We start from the raw sequence: 12,718 nt of genomic DNA on the forward strand, positions 1-12,718 counted from the left end.
CAGGCTGTGCTCATTATAGCCAATTTGGCCAGTTATATACACACTGATGTTGGCATAATTTGCTAGTTATAGTTATTCATTTAGGAGACACTCAACATAAATTTACGCTCTTAGAGCGCTATAACTTTATATAGTGACCTGCAGCACCAATCACCTGACTGCACTGTGACTGACCCTGACCGTACAGTATCTTAATAAAACATATGGCCGGCAACTTAGCCTGTGTTTTAGATTTCAGCCCCCTTATATGATTGAGTTTGACACCACATTCAGTTCAAATTCAAGTATAACTTTTGTCTATAATAATGGTTTTAGGAAAAGGGTAAATTCGGGCAAATAGTGTGGCTGATGCTCAGTAGTTTTGTCTGCCTAGTCATTAAAGAGGCTGCAACCTTTCACATAAACTTTCATTGCACGAGAAAAAAAAAATATTTTATCACGTCTCAGTAGATAAAGGACAGAGTTTTCACAGGTCATTCTACACATGCAATCAACAAATCCTGTGAGGAGGTGGATGGTAATGGAAAACCTACTAAAGATAAACAAACAATATGTTACTATTGTTACTTTGGAGACAGGTCTAAATGCTTAGCATGAAAGTTGCTTTGTTGCTGACAAGCAGCCAGGCAGCCGGCAGAAGGGTTGGAGGAAGGAGGGCATTGATTTGAACTCCTCAGGTTCCCCAAAGTTTTTTTGTTTTCAGGAGGCCTGGCCGTTAGCAGTGACAGTGCCGGGTAAAATATGATTCTTTGGTCTTACTTGAAATGCCCACTTGGTTTCTATGATTGGATCTGAGCGTTTGTAAATGATTCAAGAAGATTATTGGGGGCAAATGGCCTCATAAAGCCACAATATGGCAATTCTATTTTTCGATAAACCTCAAAAAAATATTTTTGATTTGTTATGGGCCTACCTGTAGAATGAAGTCATCCCAATTGGCAGAAAAAGACCAAATTTCCTAGGAGAAATGTCTGTGTACATATGTATGTATGTATATGTTTATTTATAAAGCGCTACTTATGTACACAGCGCTGTACAGTAGAATACATTAATTAACATTATTAATTATCAATTAACATTAATTAATTAACAGGGGATTATTAAGATAATAGATAAATATAAAGTATAACAATAAATACAAGATACAGTGGCAATAAGTTAAGAGTCAAAGATGGATGTGGATGGAGGTCCCTGCCCTGTTGAGCTTACATGTAATAAAAGTTGCACACTTTGCAGCAGGTCTATTAACCCATAGCAATCTATCTACTTTATAACATGCGAGCACCAAATGCTAATTGGTTGCTATGATTTATTAGATCGTTGTGAACTTTATTTCATTCTACCCAAACAGAACAGTAGAGAGGTGTTTATTGCATTGAGTTTAATTGTAAACATTATAGAAAGGTAACAGTAGTTCCAATGTCTTTATGCTGTAATGTAATGCTGTAAACAATATGTAGGCCAGACTAGTAGAAAACTAAAAGAATGCATCTGATAACATATTTTGAATATTACAGATGACAATAGAGAGTGTAGCAATGTGTCGGTCTCTCTCAGCATGACATGGACTACTCCAGCGTCTGCTGCAATGAGTGGGATCCGGCAAAGAGAGCTGCAATGTGCCATTTATTGCAAAGAGAGTTGCTGTGTGTCGGTCTCCCCCAGCATGGACACAAAATGGCCTACACCAGCGTTTGCTGCAATGATGTTACCTTTTAAATATAACAGCTTATAAGTGTTGTTTATGTGCCTGTTACAATCTCAGTAATTATGTTGCAAATATTGACAGGGTCATATAAAGAGTAGGTGGCAGATGAACAGGAAAATGAAGGGCCGACCACTGCCAATGACATCGCTGACAGGAAGGACTTACAAAGTGGAGTTGAGATATCATTGGCTGAAGATATAGAATGTAGGAAAGGCTAAGTCACTTGGGGGTGCCAAAATGTTAGGCACCCCCAAGTGACTTTAATTGCTTACCTTTTCCCCTGGGCTGGTGTTCTTGTTAGGAGAAAATCGCACCAGCCCAGGGCAGCTGCGAGCGAGCGTCTCCTCTTCCTTCTTCGCGTGCTTGTGCATGCGCATTAGAGTGATTAGCGGAACTTTAACAGAAAAGTCTGCTTTTTCACTCTACTGCGCATGCGCCGGCCCTGAGATTCAGACGACAGAAGGAGGAGGAAGTGCTCGCTGCAGGTACCCCGGGCTGGTGCTGTTTTCTCCTAACATTTTGGCACCCCCAAGTGACTTAGCATTTCCTTCTCCTTTAAGCAGTGGGTACTGACAGATCAGGCACATTATAAAGTGCAAAACAGTGAATACTGGCACCCTGGTTACATTATATACAAAGAGAGACAATAGGGCTCATTTACAACTGCATCCACAGTTGCAGAAATGAAGGGCCGCCATCAGGGGGGGGACAGGGGGGTCTGTTGTCCCAGGCCCGGTCGATCCTTCGCTTTAAAGGGGGCCCGGCCGTACAAAGTTTTCAACTTGGGGCCCCTTTAAACATATACGGGCCCTGTCATTGGTGGGCAGTGGGGGATTTCAATTGGTTGCACCCCGTGCGTACGTGTGATGTCAGTTTAAAAATTATAAAATAGTGGATGCAGCAGGGAGCCGGGCGACATTGGAAGACAACGCAGTGGGACGAAACAGGCGCACGAAGCAGGTGGACGCTGGGGGAGCAGGGGGAGCCACAGGAAGCAGGAGGACGCTGGCAGCAGGGGAGTGAGCTGGAGGATGCTGGGGGGGGGGAGAGCTGAAGATGCTAGTGGGGAGCTGGAGGTTGCTAGGGAGGGAGCTGGAGGGTGGTAGGGGGAGCTGGAGGATGCTGGAGAGGGAGCTGGAGGATGGTAGGGGGGAGCTGGAGGATACTACGGGGGAGCTGGAGGATACTACGGGGGAGCTGGAGGATGCAGGGGGAGCAGGATGCAGCAGGGAGTGGGCCATAGTATGAGGACACTGGGGGAGGGCCCTGGGCTGGCTTGCAGTGTTTTAGGAGGGCCCTGGCTACCAATGTCTGTTTGTCCTTTGTACTGATGGGAGGGGTCACTGGGGGAGGGGCCATTGGGGAGCGGGATGTGGGAGGAGGGAGGCCCAGAACATTTTGTGGTGTGGGGCCCTGTGATTTCTGATGGCGGTCCTGATGCCAGGTAATAGATGTGAATCAATGAGTTTATTTAACAGGGGGGCTGCAGAAGGAGAGGCTCATATACAGTAGTATGTAAGTTGGTGAATAAAGATAAGTGGGTTATGAACTGAATAACTATTGCTGATATAAAGTAATGACCAAGGTTGCTGAAGGAAACTGGTTTCAAATATTTGAGCGCTGCAGTTATATAGACTGAATACTCAAAGTGTTGGAGTTAATTGAACAATGCTAGTACAGGTATGGGATCTCACATCCAGAAACCCAATTATGGGAAGGTTATCTCCCCATTTTAAAGGAAAACTATACCCCCAAACAGTGTAGGTCACTATAAAATACATCATAAAAACAGCTCTTATGTAAAACCCTGCTTCATCTAAATAGACAATTTTTTACAAAAATATACTGTTTTACTAGTATGTGCCATTGGGTAATCATAAATAGAAAAAGGCCATTTTAAGTACTAAGGGCCGCCCCCTGGGATCTTAGGATTCACGGTGCACACAAACAAATAAAAGGCACCCATGCATGCTAGGTCATATCAGCTTCTTAATGTTTGGCAAGATTCTTTATTAGGTCACTTAACATAATCTTTCTGGGGGTTTAGTTTTCCTTTAAGCTACTAATTAAATTTAAAATTATCTAGTATAAATAAATTTAAAGCAACTGGACTTGTTTAGTAATCATTGAAGACGTTTCACTACTCATCCGAGAAGCTTCTTCAGTTCAACTGACCGGTATGGGAAGTCCTCAGCATATATACTCTTCCACTAATCCAATCACAATGGCACTATGTAACTCTTCAGGAAGGTGACATCTGAAACTCACAGAGGTGTGAATGCTGTGGAGTTACTTTGAAAGGATTACCAAAGTATCATGCAACTCTTCAAACAGGTGTTACTTGTTAGAGTTGCATGAATGGTATGTAGATGACACGTGGGTTAAAATCAGATCCAACGAAGTGGCGGCCTTTTCAGAACACATTAACTCAGTGGACAACAACATCAAGTTCACAAGGGAGGATGTCCATGAGAACAAACTTGCTTTTTTGGACTGTTTGATATCCATTCAAGAGGGGGGTATCTTGAAAACAGAAGTATACAGGAAACCCACTCACACGGATCAATATCTGTTGTTCGATTCCCAGTAGTGAAACGTCTTCAATGATTACTAAACAAGTCCAGTTGCTTTAAATTTTATTTATACTAGATATACCATGACCTGGATGAATGAAAATCTTCATAGATAAATTTAAAATTATTTCCTTTTTCTCTGTAATAATATAACTGTACAGGTATGGACTCCGGAAACCAGTTATCCAGGGAACTCTAAATTACGGACGGCCATATACCACAGACTTCATTTTAGACAAATAATTAAAATTTATAGAAATTATTCCTCTGTAATAATAAAACAGTACCTGTACTTGATCCCAACTAAGATATAATTACCCCTTATTGGGGGCAGAACAGCCCTATTGGGTTTATTTAATGGTTAAATGATTCCCTTTTCTCTGTAATAATAAAACAGTACCTGTACTTGATCGCAACTAAGATATAATTAATCCTTATTGGTTGCAAAACAATCCTATTGGGTTTATTTAATGTTTATATGATTTTTTAGTAGACAAGGTATGGTGATCCAAATTACTGAAAGACCCCTTTACCAAAAAAACCCCAGGTCCCGAGCATTCTGGATAAAGGGCCCCATCCCCGTATCTTGAACGTGACTCTAACTAAGCTGCATGAATGCATACTGGTGGCAACACTATCCTATTGGGTTTATTTAATGTTTAAATAACGTTTAGACTTAAGGTATCCAAATTATGAAAAGACCCCCTATCCAGAAAACCCCAGGTCCTGAGCATTCTGGATACCAGGTCCCATACCTGTAAAAGTTTACAGTGTGTGAATAAATAGCTGCATGACATCTACTCTATTACAGTTTTCTATGTGCAATTAAAACTCTAGCAAAAAAGGTTCCTTTCAGTTTATATTACAAACTTTGGCGGTTATCACTGTTTAATATATTTATTTTAAGAACTATCTCTTATTTTTGGAAATGGTCCCAAATTTTTTTTTTATATTTTATAATCTGAACACTCTTTTAGTATTATGCATTATAAGGGACCCTTGTCTGTTCCACATGCAGGGTTACAAATGGGTTTTATTTAGTATGGGGGCATTAAAAGCAAAAATGAAAATGATTCCTTAGAACTGGCAAACTATACAAATTTAGAAGCACAAGGTTGGCTCCTGTCGCCATCTGATTCCTTATAGCACAAATTTATATTTTCTGTTGCATAAACAGAAAATCACTAGGTTTGTTTTCAGTGGAGCTTTAAACAATGTATATTCATAGTCTGGTTTAGACTCATAACTCGTGATGCTGTATAAAAGAATATACACATTTTAAAGAATATAAATAATGACAACAATATTTTGATCTACAGGTATGGGACCTGTTATCCAGAATGCTTGGGACCTGGGGTTTTCTGGATAAGGGATCTTTCCATAATTTGAATCTCAATACCTTAAGTCTGCTAAAAAATCATTTAAATATTGAATAAACCCAATAGGATTGTTTTGCAACCAATAAGGATTAATTATATCTTAGTTGGGATCAAGTTTATGGTACTGTTTTATTATTACAGAGAAAAAGGAAATCATTTTCAAAAATTAGAATTATTTGCTTATAATGGAATCTATGGCAGACGGCCTTTCCGTAATTCGGAACTTTCTGGATAACGGGTTTCCGGATAACGGATCCCATACCTGTATTCATAAAAAAAAGGGATTTTTTTCCACCTGGTACAGATTTTCAATATAATTTGTTCTTTTGTTAGTAGTGAAATGACTGTGAATCTGAGCAATCATTTTGTCATGCGACAATGCATTTGGCACAATGTGAATCTGTAACCTTGTTATAAACCAAAGGGGAGCTGAGCGGACACTGGAGCTGGTGGTCAGGATGGAATTGGTGCTTGAAACTTAAGACTTCTGGCACATATTGAGATTCTGTTCTCCACCAGTTCCAGGCCGAGCTGCCCAGATGCCCTAGGCAATCCAGCCAGCCAGCCCCTCCATGCAAGTAAGTGCACACTGTGACGGCACCGGGTGGAAGGGGGTTGGGGAGTGATGAGCGAGGGACATGGGGAATCCACCAGTCAGTGAGCACATGGAAAGGATTTTGGCGAGCAAGGGACACAGGGGCTAGGGGTAGGCAGACAGAGAAGGTATGTGCCTAGTGCCTCATTGCGTCCTAGGCATGTGTCTCTTCTGCCCAAACCTAGTTTTGGCCCTGCCTCCGCCATTTCGGAATCCACCAGTCAGTGAGCACATGGGAAGGATTTTGGCTAAACAATTGCACCCTTGTTTGTTTTATTCTGGATGAACTGACAGGCAGAATCTCACATCTCTTTGCTGATTTTTGTATGCTGGTGGAGAAAATGCAATGTCTGCCATAGGTTCTGAAAACAAGTGCAATGGGCTGTTTAGGGTTGTTCTATGCCTTCCTCCGTTACAGCAATTTTGGTCCAAAACAGCATAACCCAATATGGGCAGGGCTTACCTATAAATGGGGTGCTTGTATCTGGGCATGACTGGGGCAGATTGAGGCATGGCCTGAATGGTCCTGATTTTTTAATTGTTACATGTTGAGAGGTCAACCCTTTCCATTATATGTTTAGAAAATTCTAAAGCAAAAATTGGCTCAGTTAAGTTATTGCTGCTCATTTTAGAAATGTTGAGATGAGTCCATGAGATTACATTACACAAAATTAGCCTTTTTTGATACTACACAATTTAGCTGGTTTTAAATAAAGCAAAAAGACAGATAGATAGATAGATAGATAGATAGATGGATGGTAGATGAAAAGGACCCGAGCTGGCTGAGTTCAGCCTGCACTGTGTGACATACAGTATAAAGAGCAGATAAACAGTCAAAGATAAGGGAGCTGCCAGGGGCGCCGAGCACTTGGGTAAATAATGCCAATGCTAGGTGTTCTATTATATAGTGGGAAGCCCGAGAGTACAGATTGGTTTGGCCTGTAAAACCTCAAAGTGATGTAAAGTTTGATGTTATTGATTCCTAAAAGTGACTTCACTACCAACGTGTGTCCCAAAAGAACTTTGTTTCTGTGTATTTTCCATACATTCTGTACCCTGTGCCCTGAGCAGAGTAATAAAGATAAACTTTACTTCTGTGTAAAATGTGCAAAAAGCCAGAATGCTGTTGCCCCATGACAAACAAATGACTCAGCATTTATATTGGCTTTTTCATACAGAAATGTTATTTTTATTGCTATATTGTATGATCTTAAAACAAATGTCACTTCCAACAAGCTAATGTTTATTAACCCCCCCACCCAGCTAATTCAGTCCTTTTAAATCTCCTAATTGCAACAGGATGATAGGATGAGAAGCCTATTGAAACGTCCCTTTGGTTTTAAAAAGGTAACACCCCGTGCGACGCTCAAACAATGGGGCTGGTACCTGTAGCTCAAAGCAGTGGACGGCTCAGGTCTCCTGTCCGAGGGCCAGTTAGCATGAAACTTGGATTTGCCCATGGGTACTGTCAATTATTTCATTTTGGCTGCGGCATAGATAAATCATTGTGAGATACTCAGCCCTGCCCAGCCTCTGTATCATACACTGCTCTACACTAGATACTCAGCCCTGCCCAGCCTCTATATCCTACACTACTCTACACTAGATACTCAGCCCTGCCCAGCCTCTATATCCTACACTACTCTACACTAGATACTCAGCCCTGCCCAGCCTCTATGTCCTACACTACTCTACACTAGATACTCAGCCCTGCCCAGCCTCTATATCCTACACTACTCTACACTAGATACTCAGCCCTGCCCAGCCTCTATATCCTACACTACTCTACACTAGATACTCAGCCCTGCCCAGCCTCTATATCCTACACTACTCTACACTAGAAACTCAGCCCTGCCCAGCCTCTATGTCCTACACTACTCTACACTAGATACTCAGCCCTGCCCAGCCTCTATATCCTACACTACTCTACACTAGATACTCAGCCCTGCCCAGCCTCTATATCCTACACTACTCTACACTAGAAACTCAGCCCTGCCCAGCCTCTATGTCCTACACTACTCTACACTAGATACTCAGCCCTGCCCAGCCTCTATATCCTACACTACTCTACACTAGATACTCAGCCCTGCCCAGCCTCTGTATCATACACTACTCTACACTAGATACTCAGCCCTGCCCAGCCTCTATATCCTACACTACTCTACACTAGATACTCAGCCCTGCCCAGCCTCTATATCCTACACTACTCTACACTAGATACTCAGCCCTGCCCAGCCTCTATATCCTACACTACTCTACACTAGAAACTCAGCCCTGCCCAGCCTCTATGTCCTACACTACTCTACACTAGAAACTCAGCCCTGCCCAGCCTCTATGTCCTACACTACTCTACACTAGATACTCAGCCCTGCCCAGCCTCTATATCCTACACTACTCTACATTAGATACTCAGCCCTGCCCAGCCTCTATATCCTACACTACTCTACACTAGATACTCAGCCCTGCCCAGCCTCTATATCCTACACTACTCTACACTAGATACTCAGCCCTGCCCAGCCTCTATATCCTACACTACTCTACATTAGATACTCAGCCCTGCCCAGCCTCTATATCCTACACTACTCTACACTAGATACTCAGCCCTGCCCAGCCTCTATATCCTACACTACTCTACACTAGATACTCAGCCCTGCCCAGCCTCTATATCCTACACTACTCTACACTAGATACTCAGCCCTGCCCAGCCTCTATATCCTACACTACTCTACATTAGATACTCAGCCCTGCCCAGCCTCTATATCCTACACTACTCTACACTAGATACTCAGCCCTGCCCAGCCTCTATATCCTACACTACTCTACACTAGATACTCAGCCCTGCCCAGCCTCTATATCCTACACTACTCTACACTAGATACTCAGCCCTGCCCAGCCTCTATGTCCTACACTACTCTACACTAGAAACTCAGCCCTGCCCAGCCTCTATGTCCTACACTACTCTACACTAGATACTCAGCCCTGCCCAGCCTCTGTATCATACACTGCTCTACACTAGATACTCAGCCCTGCCCAGCCTCTATATCCTACACTACTCTACACTAGATACTCAGCCCTGCCCAGCCTCTATATCCTACACTACTCTACACTAGATACTCAGCCCTGCCCAGCCTCTATATCCTACACTACTCTACACTAGATACTCAGCCCTGCCCAGCCTCTATATCCTACACTACTCTACACTAGATACTCAGCCCTGCCCAGCCTCTATATCCTACACTACTCTACACTAGAAACTCAGCCCTGCCCAGCCTCTATGTCCTACACTACTCTACACTAGATACTCAGCCCTGCCCAGCCTCTATATCCTACACTACTCTACACTAGATACTCAGCCCTGCCCAGCCTCTATATCCTACACTACTCTACACTAGAAACTCAGCCCTGCCCAGCCTCTATGTCCTACACTACTCTACACTAGATACTCAGCCCTGCCCAGCCTCTATATCCTACACTACTCTACACTAGATACTCAGCCCTGCCCAGCCTCTGTATCATACACTACTCTACACTAGATACTCAGCCCTGCCCAGCCTCTATATCCTACACTACTCTACACTAGATACTCAGCCCTGCCCAGCCTCTATATCCTACACTACTCTACACTAGATACTCAGCCCTGCCCAGCCTCTATATCCTACACTACTCTACACTAGAAACTCAGCCCTGCCCAGCCTCTATGTCCTACACTACTCTACACTAGAAACTCAGCCCTGCCCAGCCTCTATGTCCTACACTACTCTACACTAGATACTCAGCCCTGCCCAGCCTCTATATCCTACACTACTCTACATTAGATACTCAGCCCTGCCCAGCCTCTATATCCTACACTACTCTACACTAGATACTCAGCCCTGCCCAGCCTCTATATCCTACACTACTCTACACTAGATACTCAGCCCTGCCCAGCCTCTATATCCTACACTACTCTACATTAGATACTCAGCCCTGCCCAGCCTCTATATCCTACACTACTCTACACTAGATACTCAGCCCTGCCCAGCCTCTATATCCTACACTACTCTACACTAGATACTCAGCCCTGCCCAGCCTCTATATCCTACACTACTCTACACTAGATACTCAGCCCTGCCCAGCCTCTATGTCCTACACTACTCTACACTAGATACTCAGCCCTGCCCAGCCTCTATATCCTACACTACTACTACTCTACACTAGATACTCAGCCCTGCCCAGCCTCTATATCCTACACTACTCTACACTAGATACTCAGCCCTGCCCAGCCTCTATATCCTACACTACTCTACACTAGATACTCAGCCCTGCCCAGCCTCTATATCCTACACTACTCTACACTAGATACTCAGCCCTGCCCAGCCTCTATATCCTACACTACTCTACACTAGATACTCAGCCCTGCCCAGCCTCTATATCCTACACTAGATACTCAACCCTGCCCAACCTCTATATTCTACACTACTCTACACTAGATACTCAGCCCTGCCCAGTCCCTCTATCCTATACTACTCTACACTAGATACTCAGCCCTGCCCAGTCCCTCTATCCTATACTACTCTACACTAGATACTCAGCCCTGCCCAGTCCCTCTATCCTACACTATTCTACAATAGATACTTGGCCCTGCCACAGCCTCTGTATCCTATACTAGATACTTTATGTAGCAGAAATCTGCATAAAACGTGAGACTTTGCATTCTCTCGTGTTTTTATGCAGATTTCGGCTACATGTGCCTGCACCTGAGCGTATTCCATTTATTCGGGTGCAGTCACAAGTAGGAGCATATGGTGCATATTTTCGGTAAGCGTTTTATGGCTTGCCGAAAATATACACTATCCGCATGGTGTGACATTAGCCTAAGGCTGATACCACACGTAGTGTATTGTCGGCAAGCTGAAAAACACTTGCTGAGAATCCGCCCCTATGCTTAAAAAATCTTCAATTTGTGCCTGCACCCGAAAGCATTGAATCTGCCCTGGGTGCAGGTACGCCCAAGACTTTGCATTTGCTGGCGGATATCGGCTGTGTATGCCTACACGTGGCCCAATTCAATACTTCGGGTCCAGGCACAAGTAGATTTTTTTTTTAAGCTTAATGGCAGATTTTTGGCAAGCAGAAACATGACTGCAGAGAATACTCTATGAGTGGCATCAGCCTAAAGGTATTGACACTATCCCTACTCTCACATTGTTAGCCACAAATTTTGTTGATTCCCAACAAACTGCATGTTAAGTAGTGTGCATAACGGTAGGCCACACACCATTGCACTGTATACAAACTTAAGGCGTGGCCACAATTTTTTGGGAATATGCAGCATTTTGGAAAAAACTTGTGGTTATTTGCTTTAAAAAAAGGTACCTTGCCATTATGGCTCTTACCCACGAGCATTTCACCCTGTGTTCTCTTTTGTTCCACCACATGGGAATTCAGTCAGGGGCATGCAAGCACCAAACGCAGGTGGAATGCAACTGGGACTATAGCTCCTGATCCACATTAATGGAAACGGACAACATCTTATGGAAAAGGATCTATCACTCACTAGTAAAGGGGGGCCCAGAGACCAACTTTCCTCCCAGCAATGTCCTTTGGACTCTTATGGAACCATCAGCCCCACTGGATCTGTGAAACCTGGATGAACAGCAAGGACTGCAGTATACCAGCCTACCTGTGGCTTGGCTACACATGGACTACCTGTGGGACACTCTAGGGACACTGCTCACTGACAACATATGTCTTAAAGGGTAGGTCACCTTTTAGTGAATTTGTAATGTTATATCTCCTAGCAAATTTGTAATTGGTCTTCATTATTACTTATAGTTTTTAAATGATTTTTCCTCTTCTGATCCCAGCAGCCAAAAATAATTGCATCTGCGAGACTACGATTTTATTGCTATTGTTACTTTTTATTACTTATCTTTCAATTCAGGACCATCCATATTCATATTCAAGTCTCTCATTCAAACCATTGCCTGGTTGCTGGGGTAAATAAGTCCCTAGCAACCAGATAGCTGCTAAAATACTAAACTGAAGAGCTGCTGAACAAAAATCTAAATAACAGAAAAACCACAAAAAAAATTCCAATTGCAAATGATCTCGGAATCTCACTGTCTACAGCTTAATATTCATTTAAAGGTGAACTACCCCTTTAAAATTACATCAATATCTTGTGTTAATTGCTGACTTACTAGAAAATCCTGTCCCTGACCTCTAGGTTCTCTTGCCTGATAAATTTACTGTGTTATGGTTTATGGGTCTAGAAGGCCTTTTACACCATGGTAATGATACTTGGTCTTATCAGCTCTTACTGAGCCCAAATTATCACTTTAACAATCGGCACATTGATATGGGCAGTGTCTGGGAATTTCTTCTTCCCTTTTGTCTGCATGGATCAAATTAGAAACTATTGTCAGGTGTTATTCCCACAGCAGCCAATGTAAGGGAGGCATTGAATATCCTGGGAACCTCT

This window comes from Xenopus tropicalis, chromosome 7, assembly GCF_000004195.4.
Source record: "Xenopus tropicalis strain Nigerian chromosome 7, UCB_Xtro_10.0, whole genome shotgun sequence".
Taxonomy (NCBI): Eukaryota; Metazoa; Chordata; class Amphibia; order Anura; family Pipidae; genus Xenopus; species Xenopus tropicalis.